Genomic DNA, 19,847 nt, shown 5'->3' with positions numbered 1-19,847 from the left:
TATGTTCTCCAGATGTATCCGTCCTGATGTCCATTCCTGGTGTAGCCATCTGTGAGTCCGATCCCTTTTGTCCAACGTTCCCATTTCCTGATGTCGTCTTCTAACGCCATCCATCTATACGTCCCATGTCCTCCTCTTCAAGTCATATTCCATCTCCTATTCCTCCATCTTCTACCCAGCATTCTGTCCATCTTTCCTTTTGCAGGCAGTACTGTGACCATCTATCCATCTTGACGTCCCTTTTGTCCTCCCCCTTGATGCATTCATCCTTACCCTCAAGCGTCCTCTGTTCATGTCCTTCTATACACCTCATTTATTCTTATTCTCCTTGTGTCTTTCCTGGTGGATCCACCCTGGTATCCTCCCTCTTCATCCTGATGTTCTGTCCTATTCCTCCGAATGCGTCTGTCCATGTCCTGTCGTGACGCATTCGTCCACTTCTAATTAACTCATTCACTGCCATTCACGAATTGACTGTATTCAGAAATTGAAAATATGATGTATAGCCCCATCCCTGTTATTTTTTTTTCATGCTTGGGTGCTGATAAAGCGCTGGTCAGACCTCTGGCAATTTTCCCTTCCGCAAGGAGGCAGCATTTACCTTTTTTCCATGTTAGCGCTTTGTTCCAGCTTCAGCTCTTGTTAAATCGCTATACAAACTAATATGTATGCATTGTATTGTATTTTGTACAGTTGCCCTCATTTCAAGCTCATATAACTCCAGACCCATATTTATTTAGTAAATAAATAATTAGACCAATACATAAACACATAAATAATAAATACAATATTTATTTGTGTTAAATAAACAAACAAATGAATAAATAAATAGATCCTAAAATGGTTATTTATTTAGTAAATACTGTAAATACAAATAACATAAATAATACATACAATATTTCTTTTTTAGTAAATAACCAATCTAATAAACAAATAAATGAATAAATGGGTTATTTATTTATTTAGTAAATACTGTAAATAATTAGACAAATAAATAAATAAATAAATTTAAAGTCCCAAATTTGTTCGGGTTTTGTTTTGTCTTGCGGAGGAGATAGCAAATGGATAGCAAATAGATAGCTAGGTAGCTAGCTAGATAGCAAATAGTTGTTGTCCGGTTCTCCCTATCCACCATCTTGCGTTGCCAAATAAGGAAGATTGGCTTATCAGATCACTCTCGGCTAGATCGGCTAGAAATGTCTTTGTGTTGCGCTCACCTCACATTTTCTAACCCTGACACCCCCCCCCCCCCAATCCCCCCACGTTCATCCATTTCTCGCTCAGCCTCCATTAGCTCTTCTCCTCTTTCTCCTCTTCATCATCGTCTTCCTCACCTCCTTGCTTGTTGAGTGCCATTTTGTCTCTTTCTGTATTTTTTTTCCCGGGTGTCCATTTAAATGGGATACGAAAGTTTGTGGGTGAATTGAATAGATAACCCTGGCCTTGTGTTTTTGTGTGTGTGTGTGTGTGTGTGTGTACATATGTTTTTTTTTTGAATACAAGTACTGCGACTTCTGAGTATGCGTCAATCATTTGGCTTGTCAGTGCGAGACAATGCAAAGGCGGCTGGGGGGGGCGTGTAGAGGTGTGTTTTCAAACCCCAGCATACAGGATTGCCAGATCAACGCGTCTAATCGCCTCAGGCGTGACAGCTGTGACACACACACAACACACACATACACACAAACACACAGAAACACACACGTCTGGCTTTTCATAGAGCTTAGCTTCCGCATGCCAATTCACGCCCACCTCCGTGTTTTCACACCCGCGACGCGATTACATGTTAATCGTGGCGATAAAGGCGCTTTCACACACACGCACACACACACACGCACACGCACCCGCACACACACACATTCCTGTTTCAATGGTTTTGTGAGGTCCAGATAACTCCAGATAAGGAGTGAGGACCACCGTTGCTGATGAGTTTAGAGAAGAACTAGTGTTACATTTGAACACTAAATGTCAAGCCATTTCCCACTTCAACTTCTTTCAAAACAAAAAAATGAAAAGTGGACTTAAAACTGAAATAACAGCAGGAGTGAGGACTCTGAATGGGTATATTCAAAGTCCTCACCCCTGTGGTGAATTTGGTTAAAATATTTTACCTTTTGTGGTATGGACTTTTTCCTCTCATTAACCACGCGCACACACATAAACACACACAGTGAGTAAAAAAATGTGTGTATCCAAGTGAAATGAAAATACACACACAAAAAATCATTTTGGGTGAATTTGTGAGGACCTCTCTGAAACTTTAACAGATGCATATATAGACCCTCTAGAAGCATTTAGAATGAAAAAGTTGTGAGGACCGGCCAAAAGGGCCTCACTTGTCAAACATGTCCTCACTACGTATGGTTTAAAATGTTAGTGGTCCTCACAAGACTAGTCATACAAACCCACACACACACGGAGCTCATTTTTTTTTTTTTTTTTTTACCAGCACGAACATCTTGATTATACAAAAAAATGACAATTGCAGCTCTCAAAATATACGCGTTACAGACAGGAATAAATTAGGTGGCCATATTTGTGAGGGAGAAACTTTTTGGAACTAGTGTGTAATCACTCTTTTCTTTTATGGTGCCTCAAATATAATCTTGAAAATTGATTTCGTCGAGCCACTTTTATGGTTGGATATCAGATTTGGTTAGCGGTGTCATGAATCAAGTCATAAAAAAAAAAAGTTGCGGGCCAATACAGTTGCCATTTTGGGAGTGACTGTTATATGTCACGTTTTTATTGTTTCCGGGTGGAGCTCTTGGATTAGATTGGATTTATCTTTATTAGTCTAGCAGCGGAGACATTTACATTTCACAGCAGCAAAATTATGAAAGGAAAGAAGAAAAACAAAATGGAGGAGATGCTGTAAAGGCAGCCATTCTCGCGACGCCATCTTGTTCGAATTAAATTCAAAATCTGGACAACAGTTCCTTGAAAAATGGGTGACATAAAATTGTTTATAATTTAAATTTATTTGCCATTGTATGCAGCTCACAACCCACGTGGGGGTTTCGTTGACTCGTTTGTACTCCTATTTTTGCATGTGAAATTTGGTTGGGTCGACCTACAAAATAGTTTCACAAAGCCATGGCCTCAAAACACACAAGTCTGCCATTTTGGTTTGAAGTGGAGATTTTTAACTCATTCACTGCTAGACATTGTGCAAAAATGTGTTCACTCCAGTGCCAGGGTTTTTGTCATTTTCACTCAAATTCCAGGAACCACAAAATATTGAGTTTTTAGGACTACATAAACATTCAATGCAAATGTAAAAAAAAAACCGTAGAATACAGTTAATTCCTAAATTAGATGGAGTTATCTGAGCTTGATTAAAAACAAAATTGTGAGGAAATTTGACATCTTGTCATGAGCATCCAACTTGCTACGTATGTTAGGTTGATTGAATTGCACTTTTATTTATATACAAATATACATATATATACATTATTTATTTATTTATTTGAGTACTTATTTATTTAGTTTTTTATGTGTTTATTTATTTGTCTATGTATTTCTTTATTTTGAATTTCTGTTTTTCTTTCTTTCTTTAAATAAATTGTTTATATTTATTTTATGATTTATTTGTCTATACATTTATGTACTTATTTACTAAAATACGTATACATTTTATTTATTTATTTGTGTGTGTGTGTGTGTGTGTGTGTGTGTGTGCGCATTTATTTATCTATCATTTCTTCATGTGTTTATTTGGCTATTTAGTTCTTTGTGTATTTACTCAATACAAAATGCATTGTTTATTTATATTTTATTATTTATTTGTTTGTCTATTCATGTATTTACTTATTTACTAAAATATAAAAACATATTTATGTATTTGTGTGTGTGTGTGTGTGTGTGTGTGTGTGTGTGTATTTATTTATTATTTATTAATTATTTATTTATGTGTTTATTTATTTGTCAATTTATGTATTTGTTTATTTATGAAATAAATACATTGTTTATTTTTATTTTATTATTTATTTGTCTATTTATTTACTTATTTGCTAAAAATACCTAAACATTTTATTTATTTATTTATTCATTCATTCATTCTTTCATTCATTCATGTGTGTATGTATTTATTTATTATTTCTTTGTGTTTATGTGTCTATTTGTGTTTTTGTTTATACATTTTTGTAGTACATTGTTTATTTTTATTTTATTATATATTTGTCTATTTATTTACTGAAAATACTGAAACTATTTTATTTATTTATTTATTTATTTATAAGGAAATATTCTGCCATTAAAATCAGTTTCCCTTTGGGCAATGCAGTTTGGCAGCCATGTCTGTATTTAGAAGAACAATCGGCGGCCATTTTGAAAGCGAGCATTTTGAGCTTTTTCCAATCCCGACCAAATGCGGACCAAGTCTCATACACAGATGGACGCCACTTAATTGTCAGCAATTTGACTTTTTGCCATTGTGTTTCATCCCAGCAACATTTTGGATCAAGAAAAAATACGTCTGGTCGTCATCTTTTAGAAGAAAAAAAATCCATCTCCGGAACACAGTTTGCAATCAGGGACGTTACAATTTGGCCGCCACATCAATCTTGAGCACACACGGCCATTTTGTAATCAAGCGGCCATTTTGGGCCCTTTCAAAGACAAAATCGATTTTTGTGAGCCAAATTTAACACCAAACAGATTGACAAAGCAAAACAGTGACAGTAGTATCGTGATATTCATACGCACGGCCGCCACATCAATCACAGAAAAGTGTTAGGGAAGCTATGACCAAGACCAAACTGAGATCAGCCATTTTGTAATCAAGCGGCCATTTTGTGCCCCGTTTATTATAATGATAATAATAATGATAATAATACATTTAATTTATAACTGCCTTTCAAAACTCTCAAGGTCACTTTATAGTCACAGGATAAGTTTTTTTCTGTGGGTGAGCAGCGGCAGCCCCACGTGCCATTGTTTACTCAAATTGGAAGTAACTCAAATAGATAGGAAGCTAATAGATAGATAGCTAATAGCTAATTATAGTTTTGTCATTCCGGTGTGATGACCACCAAATGTAAAACGCCAATAAATAAATAAATACATACATACATACATAGATAAATTGATAAATAAGTAGAAAAATAAATAGATAAATGGATAAATAAATAAATTTATCGATCGATAAAATGTTGCCGTGAAATTTTAATTTCTCCAGTGGGAGCCTAATAAAGGCTAATCTAATCTAAATAACCAAATTGATAAATTAATAAATAAATACATACATACATAGATGAATAAATAAATAAATAAATATGATTGTGAACAAATACACAAATAAATAAATGGATAAATAACTAAAAAAATAGATGAATAAATACATCAATACATAAATAACTAAATAGATAAATAAATAAATCAACCAATAACTAGATAAAAAGATATGCATATAAATAAGGAGCCCGATAGATAGGTAAATAAAAAAGAAAGTAAATAAATAATTACAAAAATGAAATAGGTAAACAATTACCACTCAACCCAGAAGTAACTCAAATGGATTGAAAGCTAGCTAGATAGATTGAAAGCTAGCTAGATAGCTAGCTAATCATTTTGGGTGAATTTGTGAGGACCTCTCTGAAATTTTAACAGATGCATGTATGGACCCTGTAGAAGCCTTTCGAATGAAAAATTTGGGAGGATCGGCCAAAAGGTCCTCACTTGTCAAAAATGTCCTCACTACGTATGGTATAAAATGTTAGTCGTCCTCACAAGACTAGTCATACAAACACGCACACACGTTCTTGTCATTCCTATTTCAATGGTACACGGAGGAAAAAAAAGGGTAACTTGTGCAGAGTCACGTATGTCCACACGCCAGTATTGATATCCACACATGTAAAATGGACTCCACTGTTCTCATCCCAAACGGGCCATGGGCCTTACGGGTCACTCAGCACCAGATAATGGAAGTCGGTACTGCGTGCGTTTGTTGCTGCCTTTGGATTCATTTGTCAGACATTCAACACGTGCGAAAACTGTTGCATAGTAACAAGAGCGCGGGCAACCTGTTGAGACGGCGCTAACGCTTTTGACATCCGCCAGGCGACTTTTTGCTTTGAAAAAGCTCGTGTGGATAAACCGAAGGGGAAGGACAGACTAAAAATAAAGACATAAAACGTGGCGGCGTTCGCCAAGTCTGTCTACTAAGCTCACCCTGCCTGTCTGTGATCGGCTTTTAAAGCTGTCAGTTTCCCTCGGTGACAATATGTCTTGGCGCTTTATAAAAAGGGGCCACTGAAATTGGTGACAATACAAATTAGCGGGATCAAGGCAACGGAATTAGTCACAGCACTGAAAGGGGGTTTTATATCGGCGTAGGAAAAAGTAAATAGAAAAAAAAAGCGCTTGTGAAACGTTCTATGGGCCCTGTTTCAATTGTCCCTTAACTCATTCACTGCTGGATAGATGTGCTAAAATGTGTCCACTCCGGTGCCAGGGTTTTTGTCATTTTCACTCAAATTGCAGGAACTCACAGAATATTTAGTTGTATAATAATAATAAACATTACAAAATAAAAAGAATCATCATAATCATAAACATAAACATTAAAAATAAACATTAAAAATAACTTAATAATAATAATTATTATTATAATTATAATAATTTTATTTTATTATTATCATTATTATTGTTATAATAATAATAATAAACATTACAAAATAAAGATAAAAATAAAAAGAATCATAATAATCATAATCATAAATATAAACATTAAAAATAACTAAATAATAATAATTATTATTATTATTATACTTATAATAATTTTATTTTATTATTATCATCATTATTATAATAATAATAATAATAATAATACATTTCATTTCTAAGCGCCTTTCAAAACTCTCCAGGGCACTTTTCAGTCAGAGAATAAGTTTTTCTGTGGGTGAGCAGCGGCAGCCACACCCACCAGCGTTCACTCAACTCGGAAATAACTTAAATCGAGAGAAAGCTAGCTAGCTAGCCAATCGATAGCCAACAAATACCTAGCTAGATAGCCAGCCAGCCAGTCAGCTAGATAGCCAGCCAGCTAGATAGTGAATAGATAGCTAGCTAGCTAGATTGCTAGCTAGATAGCTAGCTATCCATTCATGTAGCTAGCTAGCTAGATAATAAAGTTAATAAAAAGCAAATAAAACATAAAAATTAAAAAATTAAACATAAAAAAACAAAAATAAATAGTTTAATAAATAAATAAACATAAAAATAAATTATTAAATAAATAAAATACAAAAATAAAAAGTTACATTCATAAATAAAACATAAAAAAATAACAAATAAATACATAAATACATAAATGTTTTTAGTCTCCGACCCACTTCAAAACCCTCCACCCCCAGTTTTTTATTATTCTTTTGAAAATGAAATAATTTTTCACACACCACCCTGCCAACCTGGTGTTTCGTGAGAACAGGAAATGCTTTTTATTTAGTGTTAAAACAAAAACACTTCCAAAACATTCAATAGTTATTTTCATTCAAGGACTGGCTGCAAAGGAACGACCAAAAAAAAAAAAAAAAAAGGTGTGAATGTATCAAATTGGATCGGAGGAAGTGACTATCTATTTAATGATTATGTAGTCCTAAAACTCAGTATTCTGTGAATCCTGGACAATGACAAAAACCCTGGCAGTGGATTGGACACATTTTTGCACATCGTCTGGCAGTGTATGAGTTCAGCATGATTCATTTGAAACATGCATATCCAAATTGATGGACATTGAAAATTGAAATTCACTTTTTTTCGTAACAGTTGAACAGAAGTAATTGTTCTTTTTAATTGTCGCCATTTTAGAAAAGAAGAAAATCGCCATTTTGCAAAGTTCAGTCAATGAGTCTGATACTAATTTGCGGTTCCCAATTGAGCCTCTAGATCACAGGTGTCAAAGTCAAGGCCCGCGGGCCAAATCCGGCCCGCCACATCATTTTTTTCGGCCCGCGAAAGCAAATCAAACTTGTTAAATTCCATGATGATAGCTAAAATCTGAGCCAAAATGTCATATTTTTGGATGTCAACCACAATAAAAGTCATTATTCTTGACTTCAGATTTGAAAACGAGTTATTCATTAATTTGCTGTGTGCTCTATATGTAATATTTGAAGGGATTTAAACATTCTAATGGGTTCCCCAAATTCATAACGGGCCCTTGAGAGGAAATCATAACTACAATGTGGCCCGCGGAAAAAAATGACTTTGACACCCCTGCTCTAGATGGCAGCACTTAGCGCGCACAGGTAACAGCGCTACTGCCCGATGTATTCGTAGTACATGCTATCCAGATGTTTTTGATTTTATGACGAAGGCTGTGGGTCGGAGTAAAATACACAAGGGACCGCATTTGGCCCCCCAAGCCGGACTTTGAAAATATTTTTTTTTTTAAATCTTTCCTTGTCTCCATCTCCTTTAGATTTGAAAGCAGACCCCACGTGCAACACTAGCGCACTCCCCCGAGCGACGGCTCGCTAAACCGTTACCAGCGCACTCGGAGTAGGAACCCTCGGAAAAGGAATCCGTCATCCGCCCGGAGCCGTCGACCCGTTTGAGCGTATAATTCGGCCCCCGTCGGGGATCATCACGCAGCAAATGGGGCCGCGGCGAGACGACGTGGCTCTCGGATACCTTTGGAACCGTAGCCTGTTGAGATTGCAACATTGGGTCGTGGATTTTCACTTCAATGAGTAGTACTTGAAAATCTTCGGAAGACCGTAGACCCCTCCTCCATTTGCTTGTCAGTACCAGGATTTTTTTTTCCAAAGGAACAATTTTATCCCATTTTTTTTCCCCCCGCCATCCCTTCCACCTTCTTTTCTTCTTGTTTTTTTTTTGTGTGAGCGAGATAAAGCGCGGAGCAATTGCTTTTTTATCCCCGATGGAGTCGACTGTACACACTGGATAACGAGCAGCTAGAAAAGAGAATCCCAAACAAGTGAACGCGAATTGTTAAAAAAGAGAGAACGGGAGCCGATGAGTCACTAGACGGACGGACGGACGGACGTCCGAACGGACGGGCAAGACGTGTGACTCATTGTCATTTCGAGCGGAGTGAAGGAAGGGAGGGGGGGCGACAGCGAGGACGCGCCGACAGAACAAGTACGAGGCAGGAAAAGAGAGCAGGTGTGCCGAACACTCGTCTTCGTCTGTTCGCCGTTGACTCTTTTACGCCCCCCCAACTCGCTCCGCCATTGCCGCCATCTTCCGAAGAGGTGATTGCCCCCTTTACCTGCGCCCTCATCTGACCTGAAAGGATTATTTTCATCTCCATCGCGCATCAACGCCGGATTCCTTCAGTGTGTGTCCAAAGCACCCCCCACCCCGACCCCCAAGCCTCCCCCCCCCCCACCCCACCCCCACCATGCAGCCCCTTGGCTGAAGTATTCCAAAACTCCAAAACTCAGATCTCGGTGCCAGGCCCCCCCCCCCCCAGTCCCCCCTACTCACCCCCTCCAGTTTTCCCCCCTCCTGCTACAGTGCTTCTGATTACCGTCTTCATTCCTTCTGTAAGTAACAGCCTTCCTATTCCCTTTTTTATGTGTGTGTGTGTTTGTATGACTAGACTTGTGAGGACCACTAACATTTTATACCATACGTAGTGAGGACATTTTTGACAAGTGAGGACCTTTTGGCCGGTCCTCACAGGTTTTCCATTCGAAAGGCTTCTAGAGGGTCTATATTTGCGTCTGTTAAAGTTTCAATGAGGTCCTCACGAATTCACCCGAAATGATTTTTTGTGTGTGTATTTTCATTTCACTTGGATACACACTTTTTACTCACTGGGTGTGTTTATCTATGTGTGTGTGTGTCATTAATGAGAGGAAAACGTTCATCCCACAAAAAAAAGTAAAATGATATTTTAACCAAATTCACTACAGGGGTGAGGACTTTAAATGTAGCCATTCAGAAACCTCACTCCTGCTGTTATTTCAGTTTCAAGTCGAATTTTTATTTCTTTGTTTTTAAAGAAGTTGAAGTGGGAAAATGGGGTGACATTTAATGTTCAAATGTGACACTAGTTCTTCTCTACAACTTATCAGCAATGGTGGTCTTCACTCCTTATCTGGAGTTATACGGACCTCACAAAACATTGGAACAGGAATGTGTGTGTGTGTGCGTGTGTGTCTGTGTGTGTGCGTATGTGTGTTTTGAAATCATTTGAATTGGAACGAACTGCACCGAACTGAATCCACATCTAATATACAACGATACTCCAAAATGGTGACACCAGCATTAGCATGAGCAAAAGATGGTACATCAACTAGCCTTGTCATCGCACTTACAGCCTTTGCAAAAAAAAAAAATGTTGTGTGTCCTAAAATCAAATGTTGGTGAGTTTCCAGAATATATTTTTTTCACGTTTGAAATTGGGTCCCCTTTCGTACACCTAGTACCCACCATGTCGCAAGAACATGAAGGTGTGTGTGTGTTTGTCTGAGTTTCAAACTCATTTGAATTGGAACAAACTGCACTGAACTGAATCCACATTGACGATACTGCAAAATGGTGGCATCAGCATTAGCATTAGCAAAATATGCTACTTCCACTAGCCATGTCGTAGCAGTTACAGCCTCTGCAAAAAATGTTGTGTCCTAAAATCACATTTTGGTGAGTTTCATAAATATTTTTTTTTCATGTTTGAAATTGGGTTCCTTTTTGCACACCAATCCCCACCATGTCGCAAAAACGTGAAGGTGTGTGTGTATGTGTGTGTGTGTTTTGAACTCATTTGAATTGAAACGAACTGCACCGAACTGAATCCACATCTAATGTACAACGATACTCCAAAATGGTGACATCAGCATTAGCAAAAGATGCTACGTCAACTAACCATGTCAGAGCAGTTACAGCCTGTGCACAAAAATTGTTCTAAAGTTTCATAAATATATTTTTTCATGTTTGGAATTGAGTTCCCACACCTAGTCCCCACCTTGTCGCAAAATCGTGAAGGCGTGTGTGTGTGTCTATTGGCAGCCAATGTTTGCTTTCCTCCGCTTTTTCCGCTCGAGGCAGTGTTTTTTGTGTGTGTGTATTTGATACCTGGCTCTTCAGTAGCAGGGCTGGCGCTCGAAGGTGCTCCAGCCCCCCCCTCGAACCCCCCATAAATCTATGTAGCCCCTAGTAAGCCCTGCGAGCATTTTTTTTTTTTAGATCTTCTAAGCTATCTTTATCGAAGTCAATTTATGTATCAGTCAAGTCCTTCCCTCAATCGACCGTTCAGTCACGGCTTAGTCAACGCTACCGCGATCGCGCCACAATCGTGGAATCCATCAACGTGCACGTTGACATTTTTTTTATTGTTCGGCGTGACAGAAAATTTGACATGGTGGTGTCGAAACCGGCGTTCTCACCAACAGATGCTGAATATTCAATGCGTTCAAGTGTGTGGATGGCAAAAAAAACGTGTTTTGGCTCAGGGGGGGACAATCTGAGGATGGAAAATGATGATGTCATCAGTTACCGGGTCAGTTTGAGATGACTGAAATGTGATTGGTTCAATGGACATGGCGACACATTTATTTGGGAATTGAAAATATGACAGAGCGTCATTCTCGAATTTGTTTGGGTTTTGTTTTTACTTGTTTGGGTGCTGATTAAGTACCAACCATTGCAATGTTCTCTCACGAGATTTTTTTTTCCTTTCCACAAGGGGGCAGCATTTCCCTTTTTTCCATGTCAGCTCTTTGTTCCAGCTTCCACTGTTGTTAATGCGCTATATTAACCAATATGTATGTATTGCATTGTATTTTGGACAGTCGCCTTCATTTCACGCTCATATAACTCCAGACCCATATCATTTAGGAATTAACTCTTTTTTTTCCTGATGTAAGAAGACAGTCTAATGGATAGCAAATAAATAGCGAATATAGATAGCCAGCTAAGAGCTAGCTAGCTAGCTAAAGGGTAGCAAATAAATAGCGAATATAAATAGCCAGATAGTTAACAGCTAGCCAGCTTACAGTCAGCTAGACAGCTAATAGCTAGCTAGCTAGCTAATGGATTGCAAATAAATAGCAAATATAGATCGCCAACAACTAGCCAGCTAGACAGCTTACAGTCAACTAGAGAGCTCATAGCTAACTAGCTATTAACTGTAACTATTATAACTATTCTAAGTATTTTTATATTATATTATTTTATATTATAATATAACTATTTTATATATATATATATATATATATATATATATATATATATATATATATATATATATATATATATATATATATATATATATATGCCAACAGCTAGCCAGCCAGACAGCTTACAGTCAGTCAACTGTGAGCTGTCTGGCTGGCTAGCTGTTGGATATCTGGCTATCTATTAGCTATTTATTCACTATGCAATAGCTAGCTAGCTAGCTAGCTGGTTTTCCATCTATTTGAGTTACTTCCGGGATGAGTGACTGCTGGCGCGTGTGGCTGCCGCTGCTCACCCACAGAAAAACTGATTCTGTGACTGTAAAGTCACCTTGAGAGTTTTGAAATTATTATTATTATTATTATTATTCTAACGTTTCTGACACCGCATTGAATGTTTATGTCGTCCTAAAACTCAATATTCAGCGGGTCCTGGAATTCGAGTGATAATGACAAAAACCCTGGCACTGGACTGAACACATTTTTTTCACATAGTCTGGCAGTGAATGCGTTAAGAAGCGTGACGTGTTGGAATTCAGATCGTAATCTGAGACGTCCTCGTATCATGGCGTCAATGTTTTTAGACCATCTGTTTGCTTTCATCTTATCGTGATCTTGAATTAGCCTTTAGCCTTCGGATTAGACCTGAGGTTAATATGGACTAATTAGCGAAATCACCCCCGCATCACCTCCCACTCCTCTCTCCCCCAGCCGCTTCTCTAAGCACTTTTTTTTTTTTTTTTTTTAATTCTTGAACTTTTCTGTCACGGAGGATAGAGGATGAAACGACTAATGAGAACGACTCCCGATTCCCTGACTCGTACTTTGCCGCCTCCATTTCACACCCGGGAGCATCTCGCATTGCTTCCGCCTCCTTTACTTTCCCGTCGCATCGGATGCGCCCCCACCCCACCCCCTCCGGCCTCGTAACATTGCGTCGATCCATCTATCTCCTGGGACACATGCGCATCTTTATACACTGTCACAGAACCTCACGCCTAGCCTACACTCCTACACCCCCCCTCCCCTTAGTGCCCCCTCCCACCACCACTGTACCCGGGAGACGCTCAATCAAGATAGTCCCGTCAAACAGACCAATGAGCGTCACGGCGACAGAAAGGTTGGGAGGGAGGGTAAAAAAAGAACGTGTGTGTGTGTGTGTGTGTGTGTGTGTGTGTGCGTGTGTGTGTTTTACTGTACTAGACGGGACCTAGAGCAGCAAAAGACCTTGCATCCATCGTGATGGCTTGAATGAGGCCTAGCTTTGTTCTCACTGCTGGTCAGCCCTTCACAAGCGAGATTACCCCAATAATACGATTACCGCAGCTGGGCATTGATAAGAGAACTGCTACCCCAACCAGACTCTGTTTTGCCAGGGATAAAATGGGGGGGGGGCGATTTTTTGGCATGAAAGACGTGATAGGCTTCACTATATAGCCTCCATGTTGTGAAATCAAGTACAGTGATACTTTGGCTTACGAACTTTTCGGTTTACGAACGTTCAATTTATGACAATTTTACCTTGGCATATGAACTATTTTTCGGGATACACACGGAGCGCCACAATGAGTGATGTGTCGTTCCCAAACGAGCCCGTTCTCCTAACAAGAAGCCAGCCGACTCTTTTTTTTTTTTTTGTCCTCTATTCCCCGCCCCCAGTCTTTGGTTAAAGCCACGTGATTGGCCAAGAACGCAGCAGTGAGTGGAGGTGGTTTAAACGTTAAAGAGGCAGGCAAACGACAGAGAGAGAGAGTGAGAAAATGAATTTCAACTTTGATCATTCAAAGGGAGAGTGTAGACTGCAAGGTTAAAATTCCCCTCAATCAGGCTCCACAAATAACCCGCACAAGCCATCTGAACGCTTGATGCAAAAACTTATCAACCCAGCTAAGCAGAACACAATTGATGAGGAACAAGGTAAAATTATCGCAGAGAAAGCACCTACAAGGGATCATTCCTCAAGATGACGAAAGAAGAAGGTTACGTTCCTCATCAAGTATTTAATGCTGATGAAACCGGCTACTCCATTCCATCAAGCCATCAATTACTATCACAAAGGTAAATAAAACAACTTTATTATACAATACAGTTTTTTTCTTTAACACCATATCACATTTATTATCCATAAAATTAAAAAGTAGAAAATTATGTTTTATGGGGACCCGGGAACGGATTATTCTCATTTTAATGGTTTCCTATGGAACATTAATTTTTGGGATACACACTTTTCGCCTATCACACTCTGGGAACCAATTAAGTTCGTAAGCCAAGATATCACTGTAGATCAAGTTATCTAGAAATATAGCGCTCCTTTAAATTCCGCCTAGCAACAAAAGCTGTTTATACCCATGAATAGTAACTTGACTCCACCATTTGCATGCGATTTATAACATTGCTCTTGAGACAGAAATTGGATTTTAAAAAACATTGCCCTGGTGCGTAGTATTACCTAAACGATTGCCGTGCCCCCCCCCCCTCTCACCCTTTTGCAGTATGAAAATGGCACCGCATCCATCTTGCAGTCTAGTATGCCTCACAAACACTTTGACCTTGCTGTCTAGTAAAAAAAAAAAAACGTATCGCACAATATTTGATGGATGCTCCTCCGACACTTCGGGAGCAACGAGGGCGAACGGAAAGATTTGTCCCGGGTCACGGGAAAGAAAGGGCACGGAACCTGCCGGAGCTAATGTTCGGTGCTTGTTTCCCCGGCGTGAATACCGTCAAGGCGCTCGCCTCTCGGCAGGACAAAACGCTTACCCGCTGAGTTCAAGACGAGCTTCCTAAAATCCGGCAGAAAATACGCATGGGGTGTATACGTCACAATAGGAGGGAAAATTTAATATTAATGTATTTTCTGGTGGATAAGGCGCACCAGAGTATAAGGCGCACCCCCGATGAATGGTGTATTTTCAAACTTTTTTCATATATAAGGCGCACCCCCAATGAATGATGTATTTTCAAACTTTTTTCATATATAAGGCGCACCAGAGTATAAGGCGCACCCCCGATGAATGGTGTATTTTCAAACTTTTTTCATATATAAGGCGCACCAGAGTATAAGGCGCACCCCCGATGAATGGTGTATTTTCAAACTTTTTTCATATATAAGGCGCACCGGAGTATAAGGCGCACCCCCGATGAATGATGTATTTTCAAACTTTTTTCATATATAAGGCGCACCAGAGTATAAGGCGCACCCCCGATGAATGGTGTATTTTCAAACTTTTTTCATATATAAGGCGCACCAGAGTATAAGACGCACCCCCGATGAATGTTGTATTTTCAAACGTTTTTCATAAGGCGCACACAGGTATAAGGCGCACCCCTAATGAATGATGTATTTTCAAATATTTTTCATATATGAGGCACACCGGAGTATAAGGCGCACCCCCGATAAATGTTGTATTTTCAAACCCTTTTCATATATAAGGCGCACCGGAGGATAAGGCGCGTCACCAATCAATGATGTATTATCAAACTTTACCATAAACAACGTGCACCGGAGTATAAGGCGCACCCCCAATGAATGTTGTATTTTCAAATGTTTTTCATAAGGCGCACACAGGTATAAGGCGCACCCCTAATGAATGATGTCTTTTCAAATATTTTTCATATATGAGGCGCACCGGAGTATAAGGCGCACCCCCAATGAATTAAATTAAAAATATAAATTAAAAATCTAAAATAAAAAATAAAAATACAAATACAAAATACTAAAAAAAACAAAAAAATAAACATCTAAATACAATAAATATATAAATAAATAAAAATAAGAAATAAAAATCTAAAATAAAAAATAACAATTTCAGTAACAATTAAAAATAAACATAACAAGCTAACTGTCTAGCTGGCTATCTATGAGATATCTGTTAGCTACCTAGCTAGCTTTCTATCTATTTCAGTTACTTGTGGGTTGAGTGAACGCTGGCGCATGTGGCTGCCGCTGCTTACCCGCATAAAAACCGATCCTGCGACTGGAAAGTGACCTTGAGAATTTTGAAAGGCGCTTATAAATCAAATGTATTATGATTATGATTATGATGATGATGACGATGATGATTATTATTATTACAGTAAAGTCTCGTTATATCGATATTGGATATATCGATAGTCCCGGTTATATCGATACTATTTCTCTGCACGCGCGGAGAAAATTACATGCAAACAGGGTCGGATATATCGATATTTTTTCGGACTCCCTTGAATATCGATATAACGAGACTTTACTGTATTATTATTATGTATTTAAAAAGTCTGGGGTACTTTTGAGGCATGAAAGTTGAGGTTATGGTTGTTTTTTTTTCAGCGACAGCTCTTCCCAGCATCCCTCCACTTTCTAGTCCGCGTCCCATGATGCATTTTATATCCGTAAAAACGCACCCGGGCAGCTTTTCGGAAGCTGTTGTCAAGCGGTGCGTTTGAGCTTCCTCGCTTTCTCGCCGCCTTCAATCCTCAGGTGCTTGACCGCCTTGCGCACTAAAGCTCGGATCATCTTTGCCTAATGGAGCAAAGGAGAAAAAAAAATTGTTGTCGCCCTATTCGCTTTGCTGTTTGTCAATTCCTGCTTGATTTCGCCCGCCCCCCTAAGGTGCAGTTATTGGGGGTGGGGAGGGGGTGAACTTGAATGTATTATTTTAAAATGTTCTCTCGGCTGAGTTGTTTGGTCGCTCATAAAGGAGAAGGCCTCCCGGTTAATGGACTCATTAAGATGGAATGGGAAGAAGAGAAAAGCGATATGTGTGCTGAGTGGTTAGCTAGCTAGCTATTTGTTGTCTATTAGCTATCTGGTTGGCTATCTAGCTGGCTATCTAGCTAGCTATCTCGCTGGTTGACTAGCTAGCTACCTAGCTAATTGTGTTTGCTGTCTATTTGCCGTCTGTGAGCTGTCTATTAGCTATCTGGTTGACTATCTAGCTGGCTATCTAGCTAGCTATCTCGCTGGTTGACTAGCTAGCTACCTAGCTAATTGTGTTTGCTGTCTATTTGCTGTCTGTGAGCTGTCTATTAGCTATCTGGATGGCTATCTCGCTGGTTATCTGGCTGGCTACTTTGCTAGCTATGTATTTTCTGTACATTAGCTATATGGCTGGCTATCGAGCTGGGTATCTAGCTAGCTATATAGCTGGATATCTAGGTGGCTATCTAGCTGGCTATCCATCTGGCTACCTAGCTGATTGTATTTGGTGTCTGTGAGCTGTCTATTAGCTATTTGGCTAGCTACCTTGCTAGCTATGTATTTTCTGTATATTAGCTATATGGCTGGCTATCAAGCTGGGTATCTAGCTAGCTATATAGCTGGATATCTATCTGGTTATCTAGGTGGTTATCTAGCTGGCTATCCATCTGGCTACCTAGCTGATTGTATTTGCTGTCTATTTGCTGTCTGTGAGCTGTCTATTAGCTATCTGGCTGGCTATCCTATCTAGCTGGTTATCTGGCTGGCTACCTTGCTAGCTATCTATTTGCTCTCTATTAGCTATCTGGCTGACAGTTTAGCTGGCTATCTAGCTAGCTATCTATTCCGGAATGGGAAGAAGAGAAAAGCAATACGTGTGCTGAGTGGCTACCGAGCTAGCTATTTGTTCTCTATTAGCTATCTGGGTGGTTATCTAGCTGGCTATGTAGCTGGCTATCTGGCTAACTGTATTTGTTGTCTATTTGTTGTCTGTTAGCTCTCTATTAGCTCTCTGGCTGGCTATATAGCTGGTTATCTACCTGGCTGCCTAGCTAGCTATCTATTTGCTCTCTATTAGCTATCTGGCTGGCTGTTTAGCTGGCTATCTAGGTAGCTATCTAGCTGGCTATCTAGGTGGTTATCTAGCAGGCTATGTAGCTGGCTATCTGGCTAACTGTATTTGTTGTCTATTTGTTGTCTGTTAGCTGTCTATTAGCTATCTGGCTGGCTATATAGCTGGTTATCTACCTGGCTGCCTAGCTAGCTATCTATTTTCTGTATATTAGCTATCTGGCTGGCTATCAAGCTGGCTATCTATCTAGCTGGCTATCTCGCTGGTTATCTAGCTAGCTTCGCGTGTTGGTTCACCAGCACTCAAGTCTGTGTGCGTTTCTCAATGCTATCCAGCGGCTTGTTTGCTTGCGTCGGCGGCGGTCGCAGCTGCTGTGTCAGACCACCGGGGTTTGGACATTTGCATAAAAAGACGACGGGGAACGAGAATAGAACAAAGTGAAGTGCGGCCTTTCACCAAGGTTAAAAAAAAAAAGGATATTTACCGCCACGCCATGACGATTGTAGCTTGGAATTGATTAGCGAGGTAGCTTTATTTATATTGTGCGGTGCTCAAACGTTGATGCGCGCATGTATTTATTTAGCTATTTATTTAGTCATTTATACATTTATTTATTTCTTCACCTCTTTTATTTATTCAGTAACTTATTTAATTATTTATTTATCTATCTATTGGTCTATTTATTTATATTTTTATCAATTTATTTAGTTATTTATTGATGTGTTTATTTATGTATCTGTTTCTTTATTTATGTATGTATGTATTTATTTATTTGTTTACCTATCTCATTTTTGTAATTATTTATTTATTTACCTATCTATTGGGCTCCTTATTTATATGTATATCTTTTTATTTAGTTATTGGTTGATTTATTTATTTATCTATTTAGTTTTATTTATTGATATATTTATTCATCTATTTTTTTTGTTATTTATCCATTTATTTATTTGTGTATTTGTTCACAATCATATTTATTTATTTATTTATTCATCTATGTATGTATGTATGTATTTATTTATTTATCAATTTGGTTATTTAGATTAGATTAGCCTTTATTAGGTTCCCACTGGAGAAATTTAAATTTCACGGCAGCATTTTATCGATCGATAAATTTATTTATTTATCCATTTATCTATTTATTTTTCTACTTATTTATCAATTTATCTATGTATTTATTTATTTATTTATTTATTTATTTATTAGCGTTTTACATTTGGTGGTCATAATACCGGAATGACAAAACTATAATTAGCTATTAGCTATCTATCTATTAGCTTCCTATCTATTTGAATTACTTCCGATTTGAGTGAACAATGGCGCGTGGGGCTGCCGCTGCTCACACACAGAAAAAAAACGTATCCTGTGACTGTAAAGTGACCTTGAGAGTTTTGAAATGAAATGTATTATTATTATTTTTATTGGTATTATTATTATTATTATTGTCATTGTCATTGTCAGTGTTAGTGTTAGTGTTAGTGTTAGTATTAGTATTAGCATTAGCATTAGCATTAGTATTAGGATCAACAATGTTGTATGATTTTCGTCTGTATTTTCTTGATGTTTGGCCTTTCCGCAGAGCTTTCAATTCAAATACACGTCACTTTTTAAAAAGATATCCATCGAGGTCGTACATCAGGGTGGGGGAGGACGTTGTTTGGAGCCCAAGGTGAAAGCGTGCGCTTCTTTTAATCCAATCACCATTATATGCAAAGCAAAGCATGTCGCAAACGGTGTCGCAGCAGGTTAGCAGGGGTGGAGGCGGGGGAGTGGGGGGGGTGCGATAATGCAATCAGTAATCAAAGCTCACACACCCCGAAGGGGTTTCTACAGACGGAAGAGACGCTCAAGAGCACCCTCACGCTTTGATCAGCGTCGACCGCACTCTTTGCACCCTCGTGACACCTAATTGATTCGGAATTGAAAACCACACACGCGTGCGGATGCGCAG

The 19,847-nt window shown here is 38.7% G+C and overlaps 1 protein-coding gene across 6 annotated transcripts in view; it reads left to right on the top strand.

Moving 5' to 3' along the window:
• Window positions 1-19,847, top strand: part of grik5 (glutamate receptor, ionotropic, kainate 5) — a 148,281-nt gene that overhangs the window by 15,126 nt on the left and 113,308 nt on the right. For all 6 annotated transcript variants that reach the window (XM_088999663.1, XM_088999666.1, XM_088999661.1 and 3 more), the window contains one exon: window positions 8,426-9,515. The gene's annotated coding sequence lies outside the window, so the exon portion shown is untranslated. The remainder of the gene's footprint in view (window positions 1-8,425; window positions 9,516-19,847) is intronic.

Source organism: Hippocampus bargibanti, linkage group LG06, assembly GCF_051943395.1.
Source record: "Hippocampus bargibanti isolate YZ-2025 linkage group LG06, ASM5194339v1, whole genome shotgun sequence".
Classification (NCBI taxonomy): Eukaryota; Metazoa; Chordata; class Actinopteri; order Syngnathiformes; family Syngnathidae; genus Hippocampus; species Hippocampus bargibanti.
Note: the sequence above shows the minus strand (reverse complement) of the source record. Positions and strands in the feature narration are given on the sequence as shown.